The 26,714-nt window shown below is 45.2% G+C and overlaps 1 protein-coding gene across 1 annotated transcript in view; it reads right to left on the reverse strand.

Moving 5' to 3' along the window:
• Window positions 1-4,167: 4,167 nt before the first annotated feature.
• REST (RE1 silencing transcription factor) overlaps window positions 4,168-26,714 on the reverse strand; it is a 51,330-nt gene continuing 28,783 nt past the window's right edge. Inside the window, exon 5 of the mRNA XM_063610412.1 lies at window positions 4,168-4,800. The gene's annotated coding sequence lies outside the window, so the exon portion shown is untranslated. The remainder of the gene's footprint in view (window positions 4,801-26,714) is intronic.

Below are 26,714 nucleotides of genomic sequence, written 5' to 3' on the forward strand. Positions count from 1 at the left end.
GCTGGGAAATGGAGGAGGAAATGGGAACCATTTGGGGTTTTTATTAAGGAAAAATGAGGAGAATGGATACTAGAGAACAAGTAGAAATTTACCTTACACAATTTGACAATGCCTGAAAATCTTAGATAAAAAAGGATTCAAGGCCAGATGTCGTGGCTCACACCTGTAATCCCAGCACTTTGGGAAGCCAAGGCAGGAGAATCGCTTGAGGCCAGGAGTTCAAGATCAGCCTGGTCAACATAGTGAGACCCCATCTCTATTATTTTTTTTAATAAAAATGAATTGTAGGCTGGGCACAGTGGCTCAACGCCTGTAATCCCAGCACTCTGGGAGGCCAAGGCAAGTGGATCACCTGAGGTCAGGAGTTAGAGACTAGCCTGGACAACATGGTGAAACCCTGTCTCTACTAAAAACACAAAAATTAGCCGGGCATGGTGGTGGGCACCTGTAATCCCAGCTACTCGGGAGGCTGAGGCAGGAGAATTGCATGAACCCAGGAGGTGGAAGTTGCAGTGAGCCGAGATCACACCACTGCACTCCAACCTGGACAACAAGAACAAAACTTCATCCCAAAAAAACTAAATAAATAAAGATTTTTAAAAAGTTATGTATTTCTAGCAACTGAGGTCTATTCTGCAACTGAGAGGACACTTTAACCATTTTATTTTGAGACGGAGTCTCGCTCTGTCCCCCTGGCTGGAGTGCAGTGGCGCGATCTCGGCTCACTGCAAGCTCCACCTCCCGGGTTCACGCCATTCTCCTGCCTCAGCCTCCCAAGTAGCTGGGACTACAGGCGCCTGCCAACACGCCCGGCTAATTTTTTTTTTTTTTTTTTTTTGTATTTTTAGTAGAGATGGGGTTTCACCGTGTTAGCCAGGATGGTCTCGATCTCCTGACCTTGTGATCCGCCCACCTCGGCCTCCCAAAGTGCTGGGATTACAGGCTTGAGCCACCGCGCCCGGCCTACATTTCATCTTTATATGACTGAATAGCATTACATCAATCAGAAGTCTTTATTGGCCAGGTGCAGTGGCTCATGCCTGTAATCCCAACATTTGGGGATGCCAAGGCAGGAGAATTGCATGAGTTCAGGAGTTCAAGACCAGCCTGGGCAACACAGCAAGACCTCATCTCTACTAAAACCCAAAAAAATTAGCCAGGCATGGTGCTGTGTGCCTGTAATCTCAGCTACTGGGGAGGCCGAGTCAGGAGGATCACTCGAGCTTGGGATGTGGAGGCTGCAGTGAGCTATGATCACATTACTGCACTCCAGCCTGGGCAACAGAGCGAGACCATGTCTAAAAAAAGGAAAAAAGAGAAAGTCTACACCTTTTGTTATTCCTAGCTGAGTAAGTGGTACCACAGCTGCGTCATGAACAATTGGCAAGTCAAGTCCCAGATCCTAATGTTGAAATAAATGCTGGTAAGATAAGCTAGGCTGAAACACAGTTAGGCCATGAAATTCCTGAGAGGACCATGGTCTGTCCCAACATATGGGATCCCCCATGTATTTCACACTCTCCTGTCTTCTCCCCACTCCTCAGTCCTCTTCTAAGTCCTCTTAGACTAAATATAATGGAGAATTTTTTAAGATGCAACTTGTAATGTTGTAGGCCTTTTATAGTGTTTCAAAGTGAGTACTACTGGTATCTTGGGCAAGGTGGTTCTTTATATATAAAACTGCATTTCAGCCGGGCGCGGTGGCTCACACCTGTAATCCCAGCACTTTGGAAGGCTGAGGCGGGCGGATCACGAGGTCAGGAGATTGAGACCATCCTGGCCAACATGGTGAAACCCCGTCTCTACTAAAAATACAAAAATTAGCTGACTGCGCTGGTGCGTGCCTGTAGTCCCAGCTACTCAGGAGGCTGAGGCAGGAGAATCGCTTGAACCTGGGAGTCGGAGGTTGCAGTGAGTGAGCCGAGATCGCGCCATCGCACTCCAGCCTGGTGACAGAGAGACTCCGCCTCAAAAAAAAAAAAAAAAAAAATCAGCCGAGTGTGGTTCTGGGGGCCTGTAATCCCAGCTACTCCGGACACTGGGGCAGGAAAATCGCTTGAACCTGGTAGGCGGAAGCTGCAGTGAGCCAAGATCGCGCCACTGCACTCCAGCCTGGGCAACAGAGCAAGACTCCGTCTCAAAAAAAAAAAAAACTACATTTCATTATGTCTGGTATTTCATCCCAGACACTAAATGCAGTAGCAACTCCCTCCGCTCTCAGTCCTGGTGACAACTGGCAAGTGCCCCCAACATCTTATTACCTCTAGAGGGTGGCAGCTTCCCAAATGGAGAAAATTGATTGGCAGTTGATTTCTAGTTTTTATTTTGGAGGGAATGAAATACCATTTATTTTATAAGTTAAAATTGTGCCTGGGTGCGGTGGCTCACACCTGTAATCCCAACACTTTGGGAGGCCAAGGCGGGTGGATCACCTGAGGTCGGGAGTTTGAGAGCAGCCTGACCAACATGGAGAAACCCCATCTCTACTAAAAAAAATACAAAATTAGCCAGGTGTGGTGGCACATGCCTGTAATCCCAGCTACTTGGGAGGCTGAGGCAGGAGACTCGCTTGAACCCGGGAGGCAGAGGTCGCGGTGAGCTAAGACCATGCCATTGCACTCCAGCCTGGGCAACAAGAGCGAAACTCCATCTCAAAAAAAAAAAAAAAAAAAAAAAAAAATTGTGGTCGTTATATTTCTACCTATGCTTGAAAACAGGAGTTCACAGTTCAGAGCTTAGGCCAGGATATTTAGGTAGAATTAAAACAAACAGGCAGGAAAGAAAGCCAGCAAAGGGTGAACTGGGCCTTTGTGGAGAAACAATCTAAAAACTGACTACTATCACCCTGACAACTTAAGAAACTGTATTTCAGAAAACAGGGCTCACACCCATAATCCAAACACTTTGGGAGGCCAAGGCAGGAGGATCCCTTGAAGCCAGGCATTCAAGACCGGCCCTGGCAACATAGTTAAGACCCTGTCTCGAAAAAAAAAAAAAAAAAAATTTAATTTAGCTGGGCATGGTGACACACACCTGTAGTCTCAGCTATTCAGGAGGCTGAGGTGGGAAGATCCCTTGAGCCTGGGAGGTTGAGGCTGCAGTAAGCCATGATTGCACCACTGCACTCCAGCCTGAGTGACAGAGCAAGACTCCATCTCCAAAAAAAAAAAAAAGCAGGAAAGAAAGCCAGCAAAGAGTGAGAAAGATGCTCTATGCCTAGAATTAGTTGAGGACTTCTACTGGGATCTGGTATTAATTTGTTCCATATTGTGCCTCCAATCTATTGCAGCCTAGTATCACTGCTAGGATCAAGTGCTTCCTAGTAGATTTTGCTTTAAGAAAGTTCCATTACTGTATTGGTGCAGTAGTGCATTGCTTAGCAACAGGGATGTGTTCTAAGAAATGCATCGTTAGGCGATTTCATCTTTGGGCAAACATCATAAAGTGTATTTACACAAACCTAGATGGTATAGCCTACTCTGCACCTAGGCTGTATGGTATAGCCTATGGCTCCTAGGCTACAAACCTGTACAACATGTTGCTGTACTGAATTCTGTAGGCAATTGTAACACAAATCATTAACGGAGTCTCGCTCTGTCGCCCAGGCTGGAGTGCAGTGGCGCGATCTCGGCTCACTGCAAGCTCCGCCTCCCGGGTTCACGCCATTCTCCTGCCTCAGCCTCCGGAGTAGCTGGGACTACAGGCGCCCGCCACCACGCCCGGCTAATTTTTTGTATTTTTAGTAGAGACGGGGTTTCACCATGATCTCGATCTCCCGACCTCGTGATCCGCCCGCCTCGGCCTCCCAAAGTGCTGGGATTACAAGCGTGAGCCACCGCGCCCGGCCGGCAATAGGTTATTTTCTGACTCCATTATAATTTTACCAGACCAAGAAGTCATTATGCGATACATGACTGTACTTCTTTATCCATTAATCTGAATATAAAGACATGTTTTGAATTAGTAGTCACTTACAGTATGACAGGGTACAAGAATTAGTGGGCTCTTCTGGCCAGGAACGGGAGGAGAAATTAATGGCAAAGTACCGGCTCCTCACTTCCACAGATTACAGAGGTGGTTAGGGGTTGCCAGGAAACGATGAAGCGAGTTTATTCTAGATGGTTTACCTGGCTCTGCAGCACTGTGGCGTGGAGCATGTCACCTCTTTTGTATTCATGACACCCAAAAGAAGTAAAATAAATTCCACCCAAGTACTTTTTGACTTTTATGGGATATTAGGTTCAAAGTTTTATTTTAAAAAGTTACATGTAATCTCTCTGCTTCCCCCCCCCAATTAAACTAAAATAACATCCTCTCCAAAGTTACTAAGACAAATTGAAGTTGTAATATGTTTTGTATCTTTAATCACCATAAACGCCAAGCTGTGCCGATCACTAAGTCTTTACTGTATAGTTCCCCAGAGTCTAGTTTATTTAACTTGAGACAATCACTTCCCGTAACAACCAAGGAGAAGCAGAGTAGAGACGCAATCTTGTGTGCCTATGTCTCTAGTGTTCAGACCCTTCTTGCACAATGGACATAGGCTGGTTTCCTGCAGCTGACTAACGAGGAGGAGCTCCAGCTGTGTCAGCCATGACAGAGTTGTTATTGCTTCACTGAGTAAGCACCCAGCACGCAAGCTGAGGTGGGCTGTTTCGTAGATGGGTTCGGATAATTTACCCTGGCTTCCCTCCCACTTGGCTCTGTGTCGTGGAGCATTAGAATCATTTCCATTCTTTCTCAGCTGTTCCATTTTCTTTTGGCCGCTTTCCTTCTCCCAGGGGGATTGTTTTCTCTCAACTGTCAAAGAGTAATGCTTAAACATTAAAAACAAGATTTCAGACTCATGTGAATCAAATAGATGATACCTCTGCCTGCTCTGAATGTCTGTCATATTATCTGCCCCCATTAAGACCTTGTAGTGAGAGGGGAATAGTTCAAGATAGGTTTTTTTTGTTTTTTTAGAGACAGTGTCTCACTCTGTCGCCCAGGCTGGAGTGTAGTGGTGTAATCACAGCTCAACGCAGCCTCGACCTCCTGGGCTCAAGTGATACTCCCGCCTCAGCCACCCGAGTAGCTGGAACTATAGGCAAGTGCCACCACACCCAGCTAATTTTTTTATTTTTGTAGAGACAGGGTCTCACTTTGTTGCCCAGGCTGGTCTCAAACTCCTATAGCTTCACCAATCCTCCCACCTCAGCCTCCCAAAGTGCTGGGATTACAGCTGTGAGCCACCACACCAGGCCAAGATTACTATTTTAACATCATATTGCAATGATGCCTCATCTTTTCCCTTCATGTCATGGAGTTTCATGATCTGAATACTCCTAAGTGTATCTGGATCATCCTCAAAACACCCACTGCTTGGATTTCCAGGTTCCTGCTTTCAAAAGATTCTTTTGGCTTCGCAAATAATTCTCCAAGTTTACCTACTGTGTAGTCAATCTAGTGGGAGAATTTATTTGGTCTTAATATTCTCATTGGTAGATGCTGTAATAGGTATGATGCTTAATCACAGACACTGTCAGTACCTCTACCTGGTAGCTGTGGTAAATCGGAAAAAACTGAGGTCACACATACACAAAACAAGCAGACGCGTTAGAGAATACATCATCACGTGTCGGGTGATATTGGAAGTGAAATATATGGAAGTGAAAGACTGCCAAGATCCTTTCTAACCTTTCAGTAAGCCCTAGAAAATAGCAGGCATGGCTGGGCGCAGTGGCTCACCCCGGTAATCCCAGCACTTTGGGAGGATGAGGCAGGTGGATCACGAGGTCAAGAGTTTGAGACCAGCCTGGCCAACATAGTGAAACCCCGTCTCAACTAAAAATACAAAGGTGGCACATGCCTGTAATCCTAGCTACTCGGGAGGCTGAGGCAGGAGAATTGCTTGAACCTGGGAGGCAGAGGTTGCAGCAAGCCGAGATCGTGCCACTGCGCACCAGCCCCAGGCGACAGTGTGAGACTGTCTCAAAAAAAAAATAAGAGAGAAGAAAAGAAAAAAAAAATAGCAGACATTCAATGAATGAATCAATAGAGTGAGAGGATTTTTTTGTTTGCTTGGTGTTTGCCTTCCCTGGAAAATAGAGAAAGAGCAAACTTAAATTTGCTTAGTAGCATTTACACTAACCTCTTACAGAGTTTCTTCCTTTCCTGCATAAAGCCAGTACTTCATGGTCATTGTATTTCAGACTTCAGATTACTCATAGTTGCTATAATCATATGATAGCCCATATATCTGTTTACTCCTTTATACTCATATAATAATAATAATAGTAGCTATCACTTATATAGTAATAAAATGAGCCAGGCACTCTTTCAAGTGCTTTACATATATTAACTGAATCCTTACAGCAACCCCATGCAGAAGATACTATTATTACCCACATTTACAGATGAGGAAACTGAGGCACAAATAACTTACCCAGGATCTAACTAATAAGTGATGGAGCTGTGATTCAAACAAACCCAGGCACTCTATCTCCAGAACTCATGTGAGGCTTTGTTGTTTTATTTTGAAAAAAGTTCTCACTCTGTCACCCGGGCTGGAGTGCAGTGACACAGTCTCAGCTCACTGTGGCCCCCACCTCCCAGGCTCAAGCGATCCTTCCATGTCAGTAGCTGGACTACAGGCACGCGCCACCACACTCAAGTAATTTTTTAATTTTTTACAGAAACAAGGTCTCACTATATTTCCCAGGCTGGTTTCAAACCCCTGTGCTCAAGCGATCTTCCTGAGTCGGCCTCCCAAAGTGCTAGGACTGCAGGTGTGAGCCACCATGGGCCCAGCCTGCGGTTTTTAATTATAACAGACTTTGTTTTCATGTACAGTTCTACGGATTTTATCACACGTATATGTTTGTTTAATGACCACCGTAATCACAATATAGAACAGTTCTGGTTGGGCACAGTGGCCTGTAATCCCAGCACTTTGGGAGGCTGAGGCAGGTAGATCACGAGGTCAGGAGTTCAAGACCAGTCTGGCCAAGATGGTGAAACCATGTCTCTACTAAAAATACAAAAATTAACCGGGCATAGTGGCGGGCACCTGTAATCCCAGCTACTCATGAGGCTGAGGCAGGGAGAATCCCTTGAACCTGGGAGGTGGAGGTTGCAGTGAGCCAAGATCACGACACTGCACTCCAGCCTGGGCAACAGAGTGAGACTCCATCTCAAAAAAAAGAAAAAAAAAAGAAAAGTTCCATCAGTATCCATGTCTTCAACCACTGCACAGTAATTCCTCTATATACTAAAACCCATCAACAAATCTAAAGGTGAGAATTTTTCAACCTTAGGAAGGAAACCTACTTTGAAGACCTTCAAAGATAATAGCACAATTCTCTTGGGAATTCTGGACAGCTACCACTTAATCTTCTTCTGGCTTCCTTTGAATTCTACCATATATAATTTCTCCCTGAGCATTTGTCTCAGAGCTGTGTGTGTGTGTGTGTGTGTGTGTGTGTGTAATGTGCTGTGCCCCTGCTGTCTTACTTCAGCACTGCTGCCCAAACCAAAACAAAACAGGTATCCCAGTGTGATTTCCATGCTCTCTCACCACCTCAGATGGCTTTAAATGGACTGTGCTTCCCTGGCTGGCTGGGAATCTTTCACATGGCTGGTGAGCTTGCCAAGTACCACGGACAGATCACAGCATGCATGGAGATCCTTACCCACGATTCTGATTAAGAAAATAGTAAATTAGATATACAGAAAATTTGGGAAGCAAACATGCAAAAATTACACTAAACTATCATAGAAAAGAGACTGTAATTTTTCATCCTAATCCTACTCATGAGATTAGAACCAGTGATCCCTGTTTACTTGCAAATCAAAAAGCCTCAAAAACCAATTTGTTAATTTGGCCCTGAACTTGTTTAAATGCCCCTGCTTTTCCTACTTGTGTAGCTGTCAATCCAGTTGCCTGTTTCTTGCTACATCTTACTGACTTTCCCTAAACAGGAGTTACTGGGTTGTCCAATTAAAAGCTTTCTATTATTGCAAGTTTTGCTCGCCATTTAGCATTTGACCTAAATAGATTTATCTTTTTTTCCCCGTCTTTGACTTTAAACTCTGTGGTGAGGCTGGGCACGGTGGCTCACACCTGTAATCCCAGCATTTTGGGAGGCCGAGGCAGACAGATCACCTGAGGTTGGGAGTTTGAGGCCAGCCTTACCAACGTGGAGAAACCCCATCTCTATTAAAAATACAAAATTAGTCGGACATGGTGGCGGGCGCCTGTAATCCCAGCTTACTCAGGAGACTGAGGCAGGAGAATCGCTTGAATCCAGGAGGCGGAGGTTGCAGTGAGCTGAGATCGTGCCATTGCACTCCAGCCTGGGCAACAAGAGCGAATCTCTGTCTTAAAGAAAAAAAAAAAAAAAAAACTATGGTGAAATACTCAACAGGAAGGCAAATTAGAGAAATGGGGCTGCTTTCCTTTAAAATACCAGATAAAAGATGTATTTTACTGAAACACTAGCTTTTTCATTAGATAAATAAAGCTTTATGTAAAGCTAATTCTGAGAAATGTGTTAAAATTTTTCAGCATGGGAACGTGGACAAGAGACTGTTCAACAAAGGAGAACAATGTGTAACTGTCCCATGTACCCACTAACTCCCCCGTTGGGCATGGAGTAAGTCACTTCTAGGTACAGTTGCTCATTTGTTCGTTGAAAATGCTTCTTTTTTATTAACTAGGTTTGAGGAGATGATTAGATTTGTATTCACATCTATTGCTGAATAACAAACCACCCTGAAAATTGGTGACTTGAACCAAGCGATTATTTGCTCCCATTCTTTAGTTTGGCAACTTAATCTAGGCTCCACTCCATGGTACTTCTGCTCTGTGGCAATATGCATTTGCACACAGCACACAGCCAGGCTGACCTCACGCACAGGAGTTTCAGCTGAGATGGGTGTAACAGCTGAGCAAGTGAGGCATTTTCCATTGATCACTCTCTCTTCCAAGGGTCTCATCCTCAAGTAGGCTAGTTCAAGCTTGTTCACAAGGTGACAGTGTTCACAGAAAGCCTGAGAGTAGACATTGCAAAGCCTCTGGAGGCCGAAGCTCAAAGTCACACAGTGCCACTTCTGCTGCATTTGTTGGTCAAAGCAAGTCACAGTGGCAGCACAGATTCAAACATGTACAGGAATTTGTGGCTATTTTAATCCATCACAAGCTTTTGACGTTGATGACCCTGAAGAAAACACAAACATAATGTGCTATCTAACTGGCCTATAGAAAGTGAATCCAGGCCGGGCACGGTGGCTCACGCCTTTAATCCCAGCACTTTGGGAGGCCAAAATGGGTGGATCACGGAGTCAGGAGTTCGAGACCAGCCTGGCCAATATGGTGAAACCCCGTCTCTACTAAAAATACAAAAATTAGCTGGGTGTGGTTGTGTGTTCCTGTAGTCCCAGCTACTCAGGAGGCTGAGGCAGAAGACTCGCTTGAACTTAGGAAGTGGAGGTTGCAGTGAGCCGGGATCGCACCACTGCACTCCAGCCTGGGCGACAGAGTGAGATTCCATATTTAAAAAAAAAAAAAAAAGTGAATCCAATATAAATCTATCAAATAAGAAATACTGAGGCCGGGCACAGTGGCTCATACCAGTAATCTCAGCACTTCGGGAGGCAGAGGCAGGTGGATCACCTAAGGTCAGGAGTTCGAGACCAGCCTGACCAACATGGTGAAACCCATCTCTACTAAAAATATAAAAATTAGCTGGGCATGGTAGTGCATGCCTGTAATCCCAGCTACTCAGGAGGATGAGGCAGGACAATCGCTTGAACCTGGGAGGCGGAGGTTGCGGTGAGGTAAGATTGCACCACTGCACTCCAGCCTGGGCAACAAGGTGAAACTCCATCTTAAAAAAAAAAAAAAAAAAAAAAAAGGGGCCGGGCGCGGTGGCTCACGCTTGTAATCCCAGCACTTTGGGAGGCCGAAGCGGGCGGATCACGAGGTCAGGAGATCGAGACCACGGTGAAACCCCGTCTCTACTAAAAATACAAAAAATTAGCCGGGCGTGGTGGCGGGCGCCTGTAGTCCCAGCTACTCGGAGAGGCTGAGGCAGGAGAATGGCGTGAACCCGGGAGGCGGAGCTTGCAGTGAGCCGAGATTGCGCCACTGCACTCCAGCCTGGGCGACAGAGCGAGACTCCGTCTCAAAAAAAAAAAAGAAAGAAAAGAAAAAAAATATTATCCTAATTTAAATTTACCTCAGAAGTCTGGTACATAGAGCTGCTATATGACGAGGAAAGAACGGGGGAGAGATTTTCGGCTTTTGATTTCATCATAAATCCTTTAGGAATATTTTGCTTTTACTTATGTGTACATATTACTTGGGTGAATTTCAATGAAAAAAAAAATCCATGCAGACTCAATTCTGGGCTGTCTCTCCCTCTAGCTCCAGTACTTTTTTTTTTTTTTTTTGAGACGGAGTCTCGCTCTGTCGCCCAGGCTGGAGTGCAGTGGCGCAATCTCGGCTCACTGCAAGCTCCGCCTCCCGGGTTCACGCCATTCTCCTGCCTCAGCCTCTCTGAGTAGCTGGGACTACAGGCGCCCGCCACCACGCCCGGCTAATTTTTTGTATTTTTTCTTTTTTTAGTAGAGACGGGGTTTCACCATGTTAGCCAGGATGGTCTCGATCTCCTGACCTCGTGATCCACTCGCCTTGACCTCCCAAAGTGCTGGGATTACAGGCGTGAGCCACCGCGCCCGGCCTAGCTCCAGTACTCATACTAGAAGAAAGCTATCATAGGAAGTCCTCTACCTGGGAAGTCTCTGTAATGGGGAAGGTAATGAGAACATAGAAATGAAGGGCCTTCATGTCTCAAAATAGTATCCTACTGCTCTCCAAGAAAGAAAAATGGACAAGGGTTTGAGGCAGAGTTCAAGCTGAGGGTCCTGAAGCCATACAAACTCCTTTCTTTTCCTGGATCCATGACCAGGGAGAGAGGTGGGGAGGCCGTGTGGCTGGAAGCAATTTCAGAACCCCTTTTAGCAGTGGCCATCTGCCAGCATTTTCGCAACTCTATCCCTCCCCTCCCCACACCCGCTTGTCTTGCCAGAGTGCACTGGGCCCATACTGAGACAGAAGGGGAGGCAGGGAACAAGGAGAACCATATAGGAGGTCCCTTTGTTCCTAAATTCATCTTCAACTCCATGTTTTACTAGAATCTTATATTGGGGCCGGGTGCAGTGGCTCAGGCCTGTAATCCCAGCACTTTGGGAGGCCGAGGCGGGCGGTACACGAGGTCAGGAGATCGAGACCACCCTGGCTAACACGGTGAAACCCCGTCTCTACTAAAAATACAAAAAATTAGCCGGGCGCGGTGGCGGGCACTTGTAGTCCCAGCTACTTGGGGGGCTGAGGCAGGAGAATGGCGTGAACCCGGGAGGCAGAGCTTGCAGTGAGCCGAGATTGCGCCACTGCACTCCGGCCTGGGTGAAAGAGTGAGACTCCGTCTCAAAAAAAAAAAAAAAAAAATCATATATTGGAGTATCTAGAGATGTGATAGTGTTGAAACCCAAAAAGAAACTACTTGAACTGTCCCCACCAGTTAGTGTAAAAACTATCAAGATGAAAAAAACATTGGGCAAAAAGGTGTAAAGTCAATTTTTTTTTTTTTGAGATGGAGTCTTGCTCTGTCACCCAGGCTGGAGTGCAGTGGCACAATCTCGGCTCACTGCAACCTCCACTTCGTTCAAGCGATTTTTCTGCCTCAGCCTCCCGAGTAACTGGGACTACAGGCGTGTACCACCATGCCTGGCTAATTTTTGTATTTTTAGTAGAGACAGGGTTTCAGTATGTTGGCCAGGCTGGTCTCTAACTTCTGACGTCAAGTGATCTGCCTGCCTCGGCCTCCCAGAGTGCTAGGATTACAGGCATGAGCCACCACCCCCGGCCAAAAGGTGATTTTTATATGCTTTATGAATTAATTTCATCATATATTTACAAGGTTATTAAGTTTGAAGAGGCCACTTACTCTAATGAAAGTGATCAAGTATTCTGGCAGGATTTGAAATCTGGGGATCTGCATAGGTCTCAGGAAATATCTTGAGATTTTCCAGGTTCTGCTACAAGGCACATTTGCCACATAGGTATGAGTGTCAGGTGTGAGAACCAGAGCAACTCCATCTTAAATAGGAGCTGGGTAAAATGAGGCTGAAACCTACAGCGCTGCATTCCCAGATGGTTAAGACATTCTAAGTCACAGGATGAGACAGGAGGTCAGCACAAACTACAGGTCATAAAGACCTTGCTGATAAAACAGGTTGCAATAAAGGAGCCGGCCAAAATCAACCAAAACCAAAATGGTGATGAGAGTGACCTCTGATCATCCTCACTGCTACACTCCCACAAGCGCCATGACAGTTTACAAATGCCACAGCAACATCAGGAAGTTACCCTACATGGTCCAAAAAGGGGAGGCATAAATAATCCACCCCTTGTTTGGCATAGAAATAACCCTAAAAATGGGGAACCAGCAGCTCTCGGCGCTGCTCTGTCTATGGAGTAGCCATTCTTTTATTCCTTTACTTTCTTTTTTTTTTTTTTTTTTTTTTTTGAGATGGAGTCTTGCTTTGTCACCCAGGCTAGAGTGCAGTGGCACGATCTCAGCTCACTGCAACATCCAGCTCCTGAGTTCATGCAATTCTCCTGCCTCAGCCTCCCGAGTAGATGGGATTACAGGCATGCACCACCATGCCAGGCTAATTTTTGTATTTTTAGTAGAGATGGGGTGTCACCATGTTGGCCAGGCTGGTCTCGAACTCCTGACCTCAAGTGATCCACCCATCTCAGCCTCCCAAAGTGCTGGGATTACAGGCGTGATCCACCGTGCCCAACTCCTTTACTTTCTTAATAAACTTGCTTTCACTTTGCATTGTGGACTCGCCCTGAATTCTTTCTTGTGTGAGATCCAAGAACCCTCTCTTGGGGCCTGGATCGCGACCCCCTTTCCTGAAACGTATTTCTGGTGACCACAGAAGAGACTATAGTGCAGAAACCTTGACCCAGCAGCTACCTTTGGGTGAGTGTTGGGTCCCGTAACCTCTTTCTGGTGACCAGGGAAGTGACTATACTGCAGGAACTCCCAACCCAAAGGCTAACATTGGGTAAATGGTGGGGTTTGGTAACATCTATCTTGCAAACCACAAAAGGGACAATACTGAGGAGACCCCCTGACCCAAAGGAAATAGACTCCAGCGGTGATTGGACGACTTTGGGTAAGTGGTGGGGTACCCAGGTAAAGAATGGGATTGGGTTAGAGACCCAACTTAGGGGAGTTAGAGTCTCCCCTAAGACAGAGTAGGTTAGAGGCCCCTCTTAATAAAAGGCAAGGATGCTTGACTAACCGCGGGTTAGAGTCCCTTCTAAGATTTAGAGGGTTAGAGACCCCTCTCAGTAAAGTCTATCTCTCAGCTAAAAGGGGTTTGGCACTGCAGGCTACGCTCTTTGTACTAATCTGCCTTGCACTCTTTGCTGACGGCTGTGGGTGACAGGATTAGGCATGTACAGGATCGTGGGACATGGGGAGCTTTTTCCTCCCTAAAAGGGGAAACTTGAGAGCTGATGGGACTGCTGGAAAAGGTACCTTCATGACAGCAGCCGCAGCCACCTAACTTTTCAGTGTTGCTGCAATGGGTGGGTCTTTCTCTGGCCTCCCTGAGCACTTTGCCTTCCCCACCCTGCCACAGGCAATCCTTTTTTCTCTCTCCTTTCCTTTTTTTTTTTTTTTTTTTTTTTAATCTTTTCTGCTACTCAGGGCAACCATATTGCCCAGAGTCCATGTGTTGAAACTCCAACTCGGAGGCTGGATTAAGGATGACAGGGTTGCCGGCTGCAGTGGCTCACACCTGTAATCCCAGCACTTTGGGAGGCCAAGGTGAGCTGATCACGAGGTCAGGCATTCAAGATCAGCCTGGCCAACATGGTAAAACCCCGTCTCCATTAAAAATACAAAAATTAGCTAGGCGTGGTGGCACGCAACTGTAATCCCAGCTACTCAAGAGGCTGAGGCAGGAGAATCGCTAGATCCTGGGAGGCAGAGGTTGCAGTGAGCTGAGATCACGCCACTGCACTCCAGCCTGGGTGACAGAGCGAGACTTTTGTCAAAAAGGAAGGAAGGAGGAAGGAAGGAAGGAAGGAAGGAAGGAAGGAAGGAAGGAAAGAAAGAAAGAAAGAAAAAAAGATGACAGGGTCCATCTGGGGGCAAATTTAAGCCTTGCCAGTTTGATATTGGGTGCTAAGCAGAATGGCTAATGTCTATGTTGTATCACACATATTTTGCTCTAGCCAGAACAAAAAAAAAAATTTACCTTTATGATGCTGCTTGGCCCCCAGGGCGATGGTGCCACAAGCCACATCACTAGGGCCACTCAGGGAAAGGGAACCCAGAAGCCTGGCATCCCAGGAAAAAGATAAGAATTTCTTACCAGTCAGATTTCTGGTTTCTCTCTGAGCAAACAGTTGAATGAATGGTAAAAAAAAATTAAATGCAAAAAGAAAAAAAAAAAAGTCTTACCTGAAATTCCTTCTATGGAACAGAGTTCCATCAAACCCAATTTAAAAAGAGCTTATGTGAAAAATAACTATTCTTGCTGCACTTTATACATATAATCAGGCCAAGTATAATAAAGCAAATAGTCTTATCATGATTTCTCTTTAGTAAAAATAGGAAACTGGAGAGAAATATTATGTTTCAAGAACTATGGTACACTTGTTATTAAATTCTAGTCTCATTAGTTATTTTTAAGTTTGTTTCTGCAATTTAGGCTAACGTTGCTTATTCCTATGAGCCAAGCAGTAATCTCTGACTGCTGATCTGAAGAAACAAGAGGATGGGTAATGTAAAAATCTGGATCAGTATTCTTATTCTGGACACATTACAATCAGCTAACAACCCTGTATCAGCTTAGTTCCAACAGTTGCCCAGTTCATGAAAAGCCTTCTAATTTAGTTTACTTGGAATAACTTTACTTATTTTGCTTTACTCTTGTGGAATATATTGCTGTTATACTGTTTGTGTAGGAATACTGGACAAGCTTACTAAATATTTTCTTAAACACTAATCTTCCAGATATCACCTTTTGTCGAAACTCAAGAGTTATGAATGGACCTTACCATACTGATGCTTTCTGAGCTCCTCTCTACCCTAATTAGCAAGAGACCCTCATAGTTAGGCAGAAATATCTTTGCCCCCTATTCAGCCTGAAGAAGTTACAGAAGATAAATCTTAATCCCTCTGCAAACTTTAGGATTAAGGGTTCTCCTATAAAAGGGTCGGGGGAAATGTCAGAGGCATGTGAACCAGAGCAATTCCATCTTAAATAGGAGCTGGGTAAAATGAGCTAAAACCTACGGTGCTGCATTCCCAAATAGCTATGTCACAGGATGAGATAGGAAATCAGCACAAACTACAGGTCATAAAGACCTTGCTGATAAAACAGGTCGCAGTAAAGGAACCGGCCAAAACCAACCAAAACCAAACTGGCGACTCGAGTGACCTCTGGTTGTCCTCACTGCTACACTCCAACCAGCGCCATGACAGTTTACAAACGTCAGGAAGTTACTTTACACGGTCTAAAAAGGGGAGGCATGAATAATTCACCCCTTGTTTAGCATGTCATCAAGAAATAACCACAAAAATAGGCAACCAACAGCTCTTGGGGCTGCTTTGTCTATGGAGCAGCCATTCTTTTATTCCTCTACTTTTTAATTTTTTTGAAACGGAGTCTTGCTCTGTAGCCCAGCCTGGAGTGCAGTAGCCCGATCTTGACTACTGCAAGCTCCGACCCCCGGGTTCACGCCATTCTCCTGCCTCAGTCTCCCAAGTAGCTGGGACTACAGGCGCCCATCACCACGCCCAGCTAATTTTTTTGTATTTTTAGTAGAGACAGGGTTTCACCCTGTTAGCCAGGATAGTCTCAATCTCTTGACCTCGGGATCTGCCCGCCTCGGCCTCCCAAAATGCTGGGATTATAGACGTGAGCCACCGCGCCCAGCCATTATTCATCTACTCTCTTAATAAACTTGGCTTTCACTGGGGACTTGCCCTGAATTCTTTTTTGCGCGAGATCCAAGAACCCTCTCTTGGGGTCTGGATCGGGACCGCCTTTTTTCTTTTTTTTTTTTTTGAGACAGCGTCTCATTCTATTGCCCCAGTTAGAGTGCAGTGGCGCGATCTTGGCTCACTGCAACCTCCGTCTCCCAGGTTCAAGCGATTCTCCTGCCTCAGCCTCCCAAGTAGCTGGGACTACAGGCAAGGGCCACCACGCCTGGCTAATTTTTGTATTTATAGTAGAGATTGGGTTTCACCATACTGGCCAGGCTGGAGGATCCCTTTCTTGTAACATGAGTACAGCCCAGAAGAGTCTGGGCTTTGCTCATACCAGAGTCTTCTGGTATCTCCAGAAGAGTCTTTCCTCTGGAGTTCACTGACTTGAGGGGCCACGGCCCTGAAATCCCTGTCTTCATCTGAGTGGGGTGGACTGATCTTGCACTGCCTGCTGTAAGCCATCTACCCACCAGAGACAGAACTCCAGCAAGCCTCAGTGAAGAATTTAAAAGCGTGTGTGTGTGTGTGTGTGTGTGTGTGTGTCCCCACGTGCATACATGCAGGCATGCCCTGCAGATGAGGAAAATACCCAAAAGGTGCAGGATTAAGAAAGAAAATGCAGCTGGGCGTGGTGGCTCACACCTGTAATCCCAGCATTTTGGGAGGCCGCAGCGGGCAGATCACCTGAGGTGGGGAGTTTGAGGCCAGCCTGGCCAACATGGAGAAACCCCGTCTCTACTAAAAAAAAAATACAAAAATTAGCCGGGCATGGTGATGCATGCTTGTAGTCGCAGCTACTCAGGAGGCTGAGGCAGGAGAATCACTTGAACCCAGGAGGTGGAGAGTGCAGTGAGCCAAGATTGTGCCAATGCACTCCAGCCTGGGCAACAAGAGGGAAAATCCGTCTCGAAAAAAAAGAAAAAAGAAAATTCCTATGCCTATTACTGCTATCAGTGCTATTACTGCTGTGGCTGGTCAAGGAGAAATGAAACAGGAGAGGACAGCACAAAAAGCAGCTTACATTTTTAAAAGATTTAAAATTAAGCAAAATACAACTCAAGTGTCCAGTGGACACCAAGCAAGCAGATAGAAAGCCATTTGGGGGACATTTGTTGTTCTCACGGCTTCCTGCTTTCTAGAGTCAGTTATTGGTTCTGGGACACCATGAGACGTTGGCCGACTACAAGTGTCTTCAACTAAAGTGATATTCTAATAAGTGAATCAGTTGAGACAAACAGCAAGGCTATAATACAGCAGGCTCACAAGCCCAAGAACGAAGAACATTTTCAAACAAATCCAAAAAGTTAAGAAGTATTCTTTTTTTTGAGACGGGGTCTAGCTTTGTCGCCCAGGATCGAGTGCAGTGGTGTGATCTCGGCTCACTGCAACGTCTGCCTCCCGAGTTCAAGCAATTCTCCCGCCTCAGCCTCCCAGGTAGCTGGGACTACAGGCATGCACCACCATGCCCGGCTAATTTTTGTATTTTTTGGTAGAGACAGGGTTTTGCCATGTTGGCCAGGCTGGTTGCAAACTCCTGAGCCCAAGTAATCTGCCCACCTCAGTTACGGTTGTAAAGAACTGCACACATAATGAATACGGTGGCTTATCTAAAAATGCTGGCTTATGCTATCTCAGATCTCTCTGTACAAGTAGAATCAGGGCCGGGCGTGGTGGCTCACACCTGTAATCATAGCATTTTGGCAGGCCGAGGAGGGCAGATTGCTTGAGCCCAGGAGTTTGAGACCAGCCTGGGCAACATAGTGAGATCTTGGCTCTACAAATAATAAAGAAAATTAGCCGGCATGGTGGCATATGCCTGTAGTCCCAGCTTCTCGGGAGGTGGAGGTGGGAGGATCACTTAAGCTGGGGGCTGTCAAGGCTGCAGTGAGCTGAGATCAAGCCACTGAACTCCAGACTGGGCAACAGAGTGAGATGCTGTCTCTCAAATAAAAAAATAAAAATGAAGCAGAATCAGGGTACAACTGTTTTATATGTTTACTTTTGTCAAAAGGATGAAATTAATCTGCCAAGTGTTGGTAAGCTTCTTATGGTCTTTAGTAAATTTATTTTTTGAGAAGCCTCACGCTACCACCCAGGCTGGAGGGCAGTGGTGCAATCTCTGCTCACTGCAACCTCCGCCTCCCAGGTTCCAGCGATTCTCCTGCCTCAGCCTCCCGAGTAGCTGGGACTACAGGCGCACACCACCACGCCCAGCTAGTTTTTGTATTTTTAGTAGCGACGGGGTTTCACCAAGTTGGCCAGGATAGTCTCAATCTCTTAACTTCGTGATCCACCTGCCTTGGCCTCCCAAAGTGCTGGGATTACAGGCGTGAGCCACTGCACCCGGCCAAGTAGTTCTATTTTAAGAACACAAGGATAGGCTGGGTGCGGTGACACATGCCTGTAATCCCAGCACTTTGGGAGGCCAAGGCAGGTGGATCACCTGAGGACAGGAGTTCAAAACCAGCCTGACCAACATGGTGAAACCTCGTCTCTACTAAAATACAAAAATTAGCCAGGCGTGGCGGCCCACGCCTGTAATCCCAGCTACTCGGTGGGGCTGAGGCACAAGAATCACTTGAACTCGGGAGGCAGTGGTTGCAGTGAGCTGAGATTACGCCACTGCACTCCAGCCTGAGCAACAGAAAGAGACTTTGTCTCAAAAAAAAAAAAAACAAAAAAACACAGGGATAAACAAACATAACTCGTAGGGTTGTAAGAAATAAATCATGGGTATGTGAACCATTCGCTTAACCATGGCCTTCCACTCTCAAAATACACTGTCAACCAATTTTGACAATAAGAATGTCCCAGAAATAATAGATGTTAAAATGATTAACCCATGATACATCCTGCTATGTGCTATGGCTTGAATGTGTCCCCCAAAGTTCTGTTTTTGAGGGGTTTTTGTTTTTAAAAGGAGACAGGGTCTCACTATGTTGGCCAGACTGGTCTTGAACTCCTGGCCTCAAGCAATCCTCCCACCTCGGCCTCCCAAAGTGCTAGGATTACAGGCATGAGCCACCAAGCCCGGCCAGAAATCTGTTCTTTAAACGTTATTCTGTCTCAGGTATTGTCTTAGCAGCACAAAGTGAACTAAGACACATCCATAATATGAAACGTTATGCAGTAGTTTAAAGAATGAAGGTCTCCTTCCTGACAAAGATCTCCAAATTAAGAGTTTCACAAATTGCAGAACAGTATCAAAAATCCCATTTATTGTCAGTAAATAAAACTGTCAAAATTGAGCCTTTTTTCCTGGCATAGGTGTAGCTACATTTGATCCTATAAACTAAAGCATTCCTGACTATGCACATGAAAGTCAGAGTATTAATCTCCTTACCAGAGTCACCAGGATGGTTCACTACACAGTTCCCCATAGACTACAAGACTTTAAGAGAAGAAATGCGTGCTGTTGTTTGTAACCAAGAGAATAGCACCCAGGTTAGTCTATGAGAGACATCACTTCCTACATAATAGTGCTTACATGCAGACTTCTTATTTCTGTAGGCTAAGTTTGCTACTTCTTCAAGCTTGAGATTTGGGTGCTAGAGAATTTTTTGGATACCTTCTAGTAATTATTCATTTGGCATTTCAACGCTGCTGTGGAATTACAGTCCTATTTGTAATAAAAATAAATGGAATATTATGGGGCTTTATTAACCAGCAGGCTTTTCGTTTTATTAGTGCCAACTATCTCTTTACTCTGATATTTTATTTCTGTATCACCTTTTTCAGGAATCAAATGCTAAGAAATTCGACTTTAGGATCGGGCATGGTGGCTCACGCCTGTAATCCCAGCACTTTGGGAGGCCGTGGGGGGTGGATCACCTGAGGTCGGGATTTCGAGACCAGCCTGACCAACATGGAGAAAACCCATCTCTACTAGACATACAAAAAATTAGCCGGGCATGGTGGCGCATGCCTGTAATCCCAGCTACTTGGGAGGCTGAGGCAGGAGAATCGCTTGAACCTGGAAGGCAGAGGTTGCGGTGAGCCGAGATTTCGCCATTGCACTCCAGCCTGGGCAACAAGAACAAAACTCCATCTCAAAAAAAAAAAAAAGAAAGAAAGAAAGAAAGAAAGAAATTCTGCTTTAGGCCATGGCTCACACCTGTAATCCCAGCACTTTGGGAGGCCAAGGGGGGGCGGATCACCTGAGGTCAGGAGTTCAAGACCATCCTGGCCAACATGGTGAAACCCCATCTCTACTAAAAATACAAAAATTAGCTGGGCGTGGTGCAGGTGCCTGTAATCCTAGCTACTTGGGAAGTTGAGGCAGGAGAATTGCTTGAACCCGGGAGGCGGAGGTTGCAGTGAGCCTAGATCATGCCACTGCCCTCCAGTCTTGGCAACAGAGCGAGACTCTGTGTCGGGAAAAGAAAAAAAAAAATCGACTTTATAAGATATTAAGGGACATCATGTTGATTTTGGAAATGTTAAGAAGTGGGAAACAGAGTATTTAAAAGACCATAACAAATTATATTTATGGATATTCCTTTAGACTTACACTAACTTACTAGATTTCAAAGATATAGGAGTCTGATTTTTTTTTTTCCTTGAGAAGGAGTATCACTTTGTTGCCCAGGCTGGAGTGTAGTAGAGCAATCCCAGCTCACTGCAACTTCCACCTCCGGGTTCAAGCGATTCTCCTGCCTCAACTTCCCGAGTAGCTGGGATTACAGGCATGCGCCACCACACCTGGCTAATTTTGGTATTTTTATTAGAGACGGGGTTTCACCGTGTTGGCTAGGCTGGTCTTGAACTCCCAACATTAAGTGATCTGCCCATGTCAGCCTCCCAAAGTGCTAGGATTACAGCGTGAGCAACCATGCCCGGCCAGATCTGATTTTTTAATAACCTGTAACATTTAGGAATTAGTAATACAATAGTAGATAACTTAATCTACAACATGAATGTGGATCAGCACGAAGTTGTGAGAGGTGTGATATTAATAAAAATAAGTGCATTAGGTTGCAAATGCTGATTCCATGTTGAGAAATCATGCGTTTCAATCCGCATATACAAGTAAGTAACAAGTTAACAATAAGCAGTTAACAGTGGTTAATTCTGGAGAAGAAACAAATTAAATAGAGTTAGTAGGAAGAGAGCTGTAATCAAGATGAATTCTGAGAATGTAATTGTGTGAGTTGTGACTTAAACATTATCTAATTAGAGCACATAAAGGAAGACATGAAAATTGCGGTATTTCAAAGTTAATAAAAGAGTTAGGATATTGTTCTCTAAGATTGTCTCTTCTGGTAGAATCTTCAGTGCTGGTAAATTTCCATTTGCAGTTTATCCCTTAAGGTATTCCATCAAGCTTTCATAAATTTTAAATCTTATAGTACTGTTATGACTTATACATTCGTTTGATGTAGCTGAGTTTGAATGTCTTTGGTCACAAATTGGAACCCTTCAGTGTATTAACAGACTGTACAAAGTCTCATTCAAGGACCTGAGATGAGCACCCCAGCCCCCAACAGCTGAATGGGGTAAAGTGAAAGACTGTCATGGTCATAACACATTAATCAAATTAAGAATTGAGTCTACACCAACACTGGTGTAGAAATTAGATATGATATAAATGAAATGAGAGAAGGGAAAGCTCTTCTTGACTGGAGAAGTTATCAGCTAATATATAAGGTATGATAGTAATAACTGATTCAAGCAAGAATCAACAGATGTTAAAATCAGTGGGTTTGTTGAGGAAGGAGAGTCAATATATCCTCCCGCAGAATCATAAGAAACCTTACAGTAGAGAAATCTGGCAGACAACACCTTAACCACCTAAGTTAACACAACAAATATTGGAATAAGCTGACATAAGGTGCCTTCTCATGTAATATAACAGAGTTATATTATGCCAAAATGCATAACCTGAACTGAAGCTGGAAGAAACAGAAAAAAACAAGGGACATTTTTTAAACATCTGGTGTGCACCCTTTAAAGTGTCATTGTGAAAAGACAAAGGCTAAGGAATTGTTCCAAGTTAAAGGAAACTGAAGAAATGTGACAAGTGCAATGGGTAATAAATGGAGGAAATTAGGATCAAGACATTTATCAGTTTGAAAAGACATTTATTGAGCATCCCAAATCTGAATTGGACCATTTCAGATTTTTGATTTTCAGATTTGGGATGCTCAACTGATTAAGTATAATGCAAATATTCAAAAATCCAAAATCCAAAACACTGTAGTCCCAAGCTTTTTGGTTAAGGGATACTCGATCTGTATAGACTGTCTATTAGAACATTACATTAATCTTGCTGGGTGCTGTGGCTCACACCTGTAATCTCAGCACTTTAGAAGGCCAAAGTGAGCAGATCACTTGAGGCCAGGAGTTCCAGAGTCTGGCCAACATAGTGAAACCCCGTCTCTACTAAAAATACAAAAATTAGCCAGGAGTGGTGGCACGCGTCTGTAATCCCAGCTACTCCGAAAACTGAGGCACGAGAATGGCTTGAAACCGAACCCGGGAGGTGCAGGTTGCAGTGAGCTGAGATTGCACTGGACGACTGTCTCAAAAAAAATTTTTTTTAAATAATACTCATCTTCAACGTCCCGAATTTATTATACTGATTGTAGAAGAAAATGCCCTTGTCCTTAGGAGATACAAATGACATATTTAGAAAGGGTATATCTGCAACTGAATTTCTAGTCGTTTAGCAAATAGCATAAATATATAGAAAGCAAATGTGAGTGGTGAATCCAACTGAGGAGTATGTTTTCTTTTTTCTTTTTTTCTTTTTTTCTTTTTTGAGACAGAGTCTCACTCTGTCACCCAGGCTGGAGTGCAATGGCACGGTCTCAGCTCACTGCAACCTCCGCCTCTGGGTTCAAGCGATTCTCCTGCCTCAGCCTCCCGAGTAGCTGGGATTACAGGCGCGTGCCACCATGCCCAGCTAATTTCTGTATTTTTAGTAGAGATGGGGGGTTCACCATGTCGGCCATGCTGGTCTTGAACTCTGGAGCTCAGGTGATCCGCCCGCCTTGGCCTCCCGAAGTGCTGGGATTACAGGCGTGAGCCACCATGCCCATCCTAGTATACCATTCTTTCAGTGTCTCTATAAACTTGAACCTTTCTCAAAATAAAGTTGAAAAAAATATCTTTTTCGGTCAGGTGTTTCAATGTCTCTGTAAGCTTGAACCTTTCTCAAAACAAAGTTGAAAAAAAAATCTTTTTTGGCCAGGTGCGGTGGCTCACCCTTGTAATGCCAGCACTTTGGGAGGCCAATGTGGGAGGGCTACTTCAGGTCAGGAGTTCGAGACCAGCCTGGCCAACAGGCAAAACCCCATCTCTATTAAAAATACAAAAATTGGCCGGGTGTAGTGGCGCATGCCTGTAGTCCCAGCTATTTGGGAAGCTGAGGCAGGAAAACTGCAGTGAGCCAAGGCTGCAGTGAAACGAGATCGCACTACTGTATTCCAGCCTGTCTCAAAAACAAATAATAATCTTTTTCAAGTCTTGCTATTTCCTGCTACTTAGGATGACTCTCCTTTTTTTTTTTTGGAGATGGAGTTTCGCTCTTGTTGCCCGGGCTGAAGTGCAATGGCGCAATCTCGGCTCACCGCAACCTCCGCAGGTTCAAGCAATTCTCCTGCCTCAGCCTCTCAAGTAGCTGGGACTACAGGCATGCGCCACCATGCCCGGCTAGTTTTGCATTTTTTCAGTAGAGACGGTGTTTCTCCATGTTGGCCAGGCTGGTCTCAAACTTCCGACCTCAGGTGATCCATCCGCCTCGGTCTCCTAAAGTGCTGGGATTACAGGCGTAAGCCACTGCGCCCGGCAACTCTCCTTACTTTGTTAAGGCATCCAGAAAGAAACAGTCTGTTTACAAAGAGATTTCTACATTATCAGAATTTTAAAATCACAATAAAACTACCATTGTGTATTAGTTAATATCAATATACACATACTATTCTTGGCCTAGGCAATTAACTCTTTGTCCCAATAAGGGCCAGTATGTGAAAATAAAAGCATTCTCGCTCTCATGGAAATGTTAACAGATTGACACAAAGGCTTACATACTACTTATATACCAGTAAAATGCTCACTACTTCGCAAACCATGCAAAAATGGAGATAAGCTATACAACTTAACCAGAAATTGAGAAAGCACCTTTTCTTTAATATTTGGTTTGTTATCTAGTGGAAGAGGTCTTAATGCTAGCACTATATGCCAAGCAAATGCCACTCTATAGACAGATGTGCTACACATCCACTTTACAGATGAGGAAACAGGCTTAGTAAAGTTAAAATGATCTGCTTAATTATAGAAGAGAATCCCCTTGTAAACCTGGCTCCCACTGCAGGGCCCACAAAGTACTTGATACAGTGAACTTCAAATCCTTTGAAAAGTCACTTTCGGCTGGGCGCGGGGGCGGCTCACGCCTGTAATTCCAGCGCTTGGGGAGGCTGAGGCGGGCAGAACACGAAGTCAGGAGATGGAGACCATCCTGACCAACATGGTGAAACCCCATCTCTACTGAAAATACAAAAATTGGCTGGGCATGGTGGTGAGCGCCTACAATCCCAGCTACTCCGGGAGGCTGAGGCCGGAGAATCGCTTGAACCAAGGAGTCGGAGGTTGCAGTGAGCCAAGATCGCACCACTGCACTCCGGCCTGGGTGACAGAACAAGACTCTGTCTCAAAAAGAAAAAAAGAAAAAAGCCACCACTTTCTTCACACTGACCTCCCTGAGCAGCAAATGTTAGCATATGGTTCTTGGAACTTTCATCAATCTGCCTTCATGAAGCTGAGGATGAGTTGTAACAGGCTGCTCACCCTACTATACTGTTAATTCTTGCTACGTTCAACCCACGTGAGACCCTTGGGAAGAAAAAGGGATGGAGCAACAAGGCAATTGTGAATGTGTAATGTATGTAAAAACCCTTACCAGGGATAGCTGTGGGAAAGCAACAGCAAAGGACTGGAGAGAGACCTTGCAGCAATTACTTCATTCATTAAACACCCCAAATCAAAGGATTTATACATTCAAGATAAACTCCTCATATATCCCAGCTCAGCTAGAAAATTCCATGCTACTCATCGACTCTACAATAATAAAATCAATGCTTAGAAAATTCATTTTGTAGTCAGGCATGGTGGCTCACGCCTGTAATCCCAGCACTTTAGGAGGCCGAAACGGGTGAATTGCCTGAGTCCGAGAGTTCAAGACCATCCTGGGAAAACAAGACAAAACTCTGTCAATAAAAAAAAAAAAAAGAAAAGAAAAAAAACTAGCTGGGTGTGTGGCATGCACCTGTAGTTCCAGCTACTCCAAGAGGCTGAGGTGGGAGGACTGCTTGAGTCCAGAAGGTTGAGGCAGCTGTGAGCCATGATGGTGCCACTGCACTACGGCCCGGACAACAGAGCAAGACTCCGTCTCAAGGGCAAAAAGAGTTCATTTTGCTTTGTTGCTGACAAGGAGTTTTGCAGGAGTGGGAAGTGGGTGAATAACTCACCAATCCAAATATGAAATACCATTCTCCTGACTCAGAATCTTCCAGATCTGACGCTACTTCAAGACAAAATGTGGCGGGCCACGATGGCTCATGCCTACAATATGAACACTTTTGAGAGGCGGTGGCAAGAGGTGTGGTGGGGCAGGTCTGTAGTCCCAGCTACTCGGGAGGCTGAGGCAAGAGGACCGCTTGAGCCCAGGAGTTCAAGGCTATGGGAACTGTGATCATGCCACCACACTCCAGCCTGAGAGACAGAGTAAGACCCTTTCTCAAAAAAAAAAAAAAAAAAAAAAAAAAACAGGCCGGGTGTGGTGGCTCATGCCTATAATCCCAGCACTTTGGGAGGCCAAAGTGGGAGGAATACTTCAGCTCAGGAGTTCGAGACCAGCCTGAGCCACATGGTGAAACCCCGTCTCTACTAAAATACAAAAATTAGCTGGGTGTTGCGGCAGACACCTGTAATCCCAGTTACTCAGGAGGCTGAGGCAGGAGAATCGCTTGAACCTGGAGGCCGAGGTTGCAGTGAAAGGAGATCGTGCCATGGCACTCCAGTCTGGGTGACAGAGCAAGACTCCGTCTGGGGGAAAAAAAAAACACATGCAGGGCATGGTGGCTCACATCTGTAATCCCAGCACTTAGGGAGAGTGAGGTAGGAGGATCATCTGAGCCCACTCTGAGAAACACAGAACTCTGTCTCATTTTATAAAAAACGGCCAGGCACAGTAGCTCACGCCTGTAATCCCAGCACTTTGGGAGGCCGAGGCAGGTGGATCAGGAGGTCAGGAGATCGATACCATCCTGGCCAACATGGTGAAACCCCGTCGCTACTAAAAATACAAAAACTGGCCAGGCGCGGTGGCGGGCGCCTGTGATCCCAGCTACTTGAGAGGCTGGGGCAGGAGAGTTGCTTGAACCCGGGCAGCAGAGGTTGCAGTGAGCTAAGATCATGCCACTGCACTCCAGCCTGGGTGACAGAGACTCTGTTTCAAAAAAAAAAAAAAAAACATAAAATAAAACATCTTCATGAATCAAAATTCACTAATTCCAGGCCTGGTACTGAAAAGGGATATGCATATGAAAACTATTAAGGGGACTTGTGGTTGGCAAGTAATTACTATTTAAAATCTTGTGTGAATTGTCCAATTTCTCCCCCACCTCCCACCAAACAGTGTATGCTTTGGGT

The sequence above is a fragment of the Symphalangus syndactylus genome, chromosome 10, assembly GCF_028878055.3.
Source record: "Symphalangus syndactylus isolate Jambi chromosome 10, NHGRI_mSymSyn1-v2.1_pri, whole genome shotgun sequence".
NCBI lineage: Eukaryota > Metazoa > Chordata > Mammalia > Primates > Hylobatidae > Symphalangus > Symphalangus syndactylus.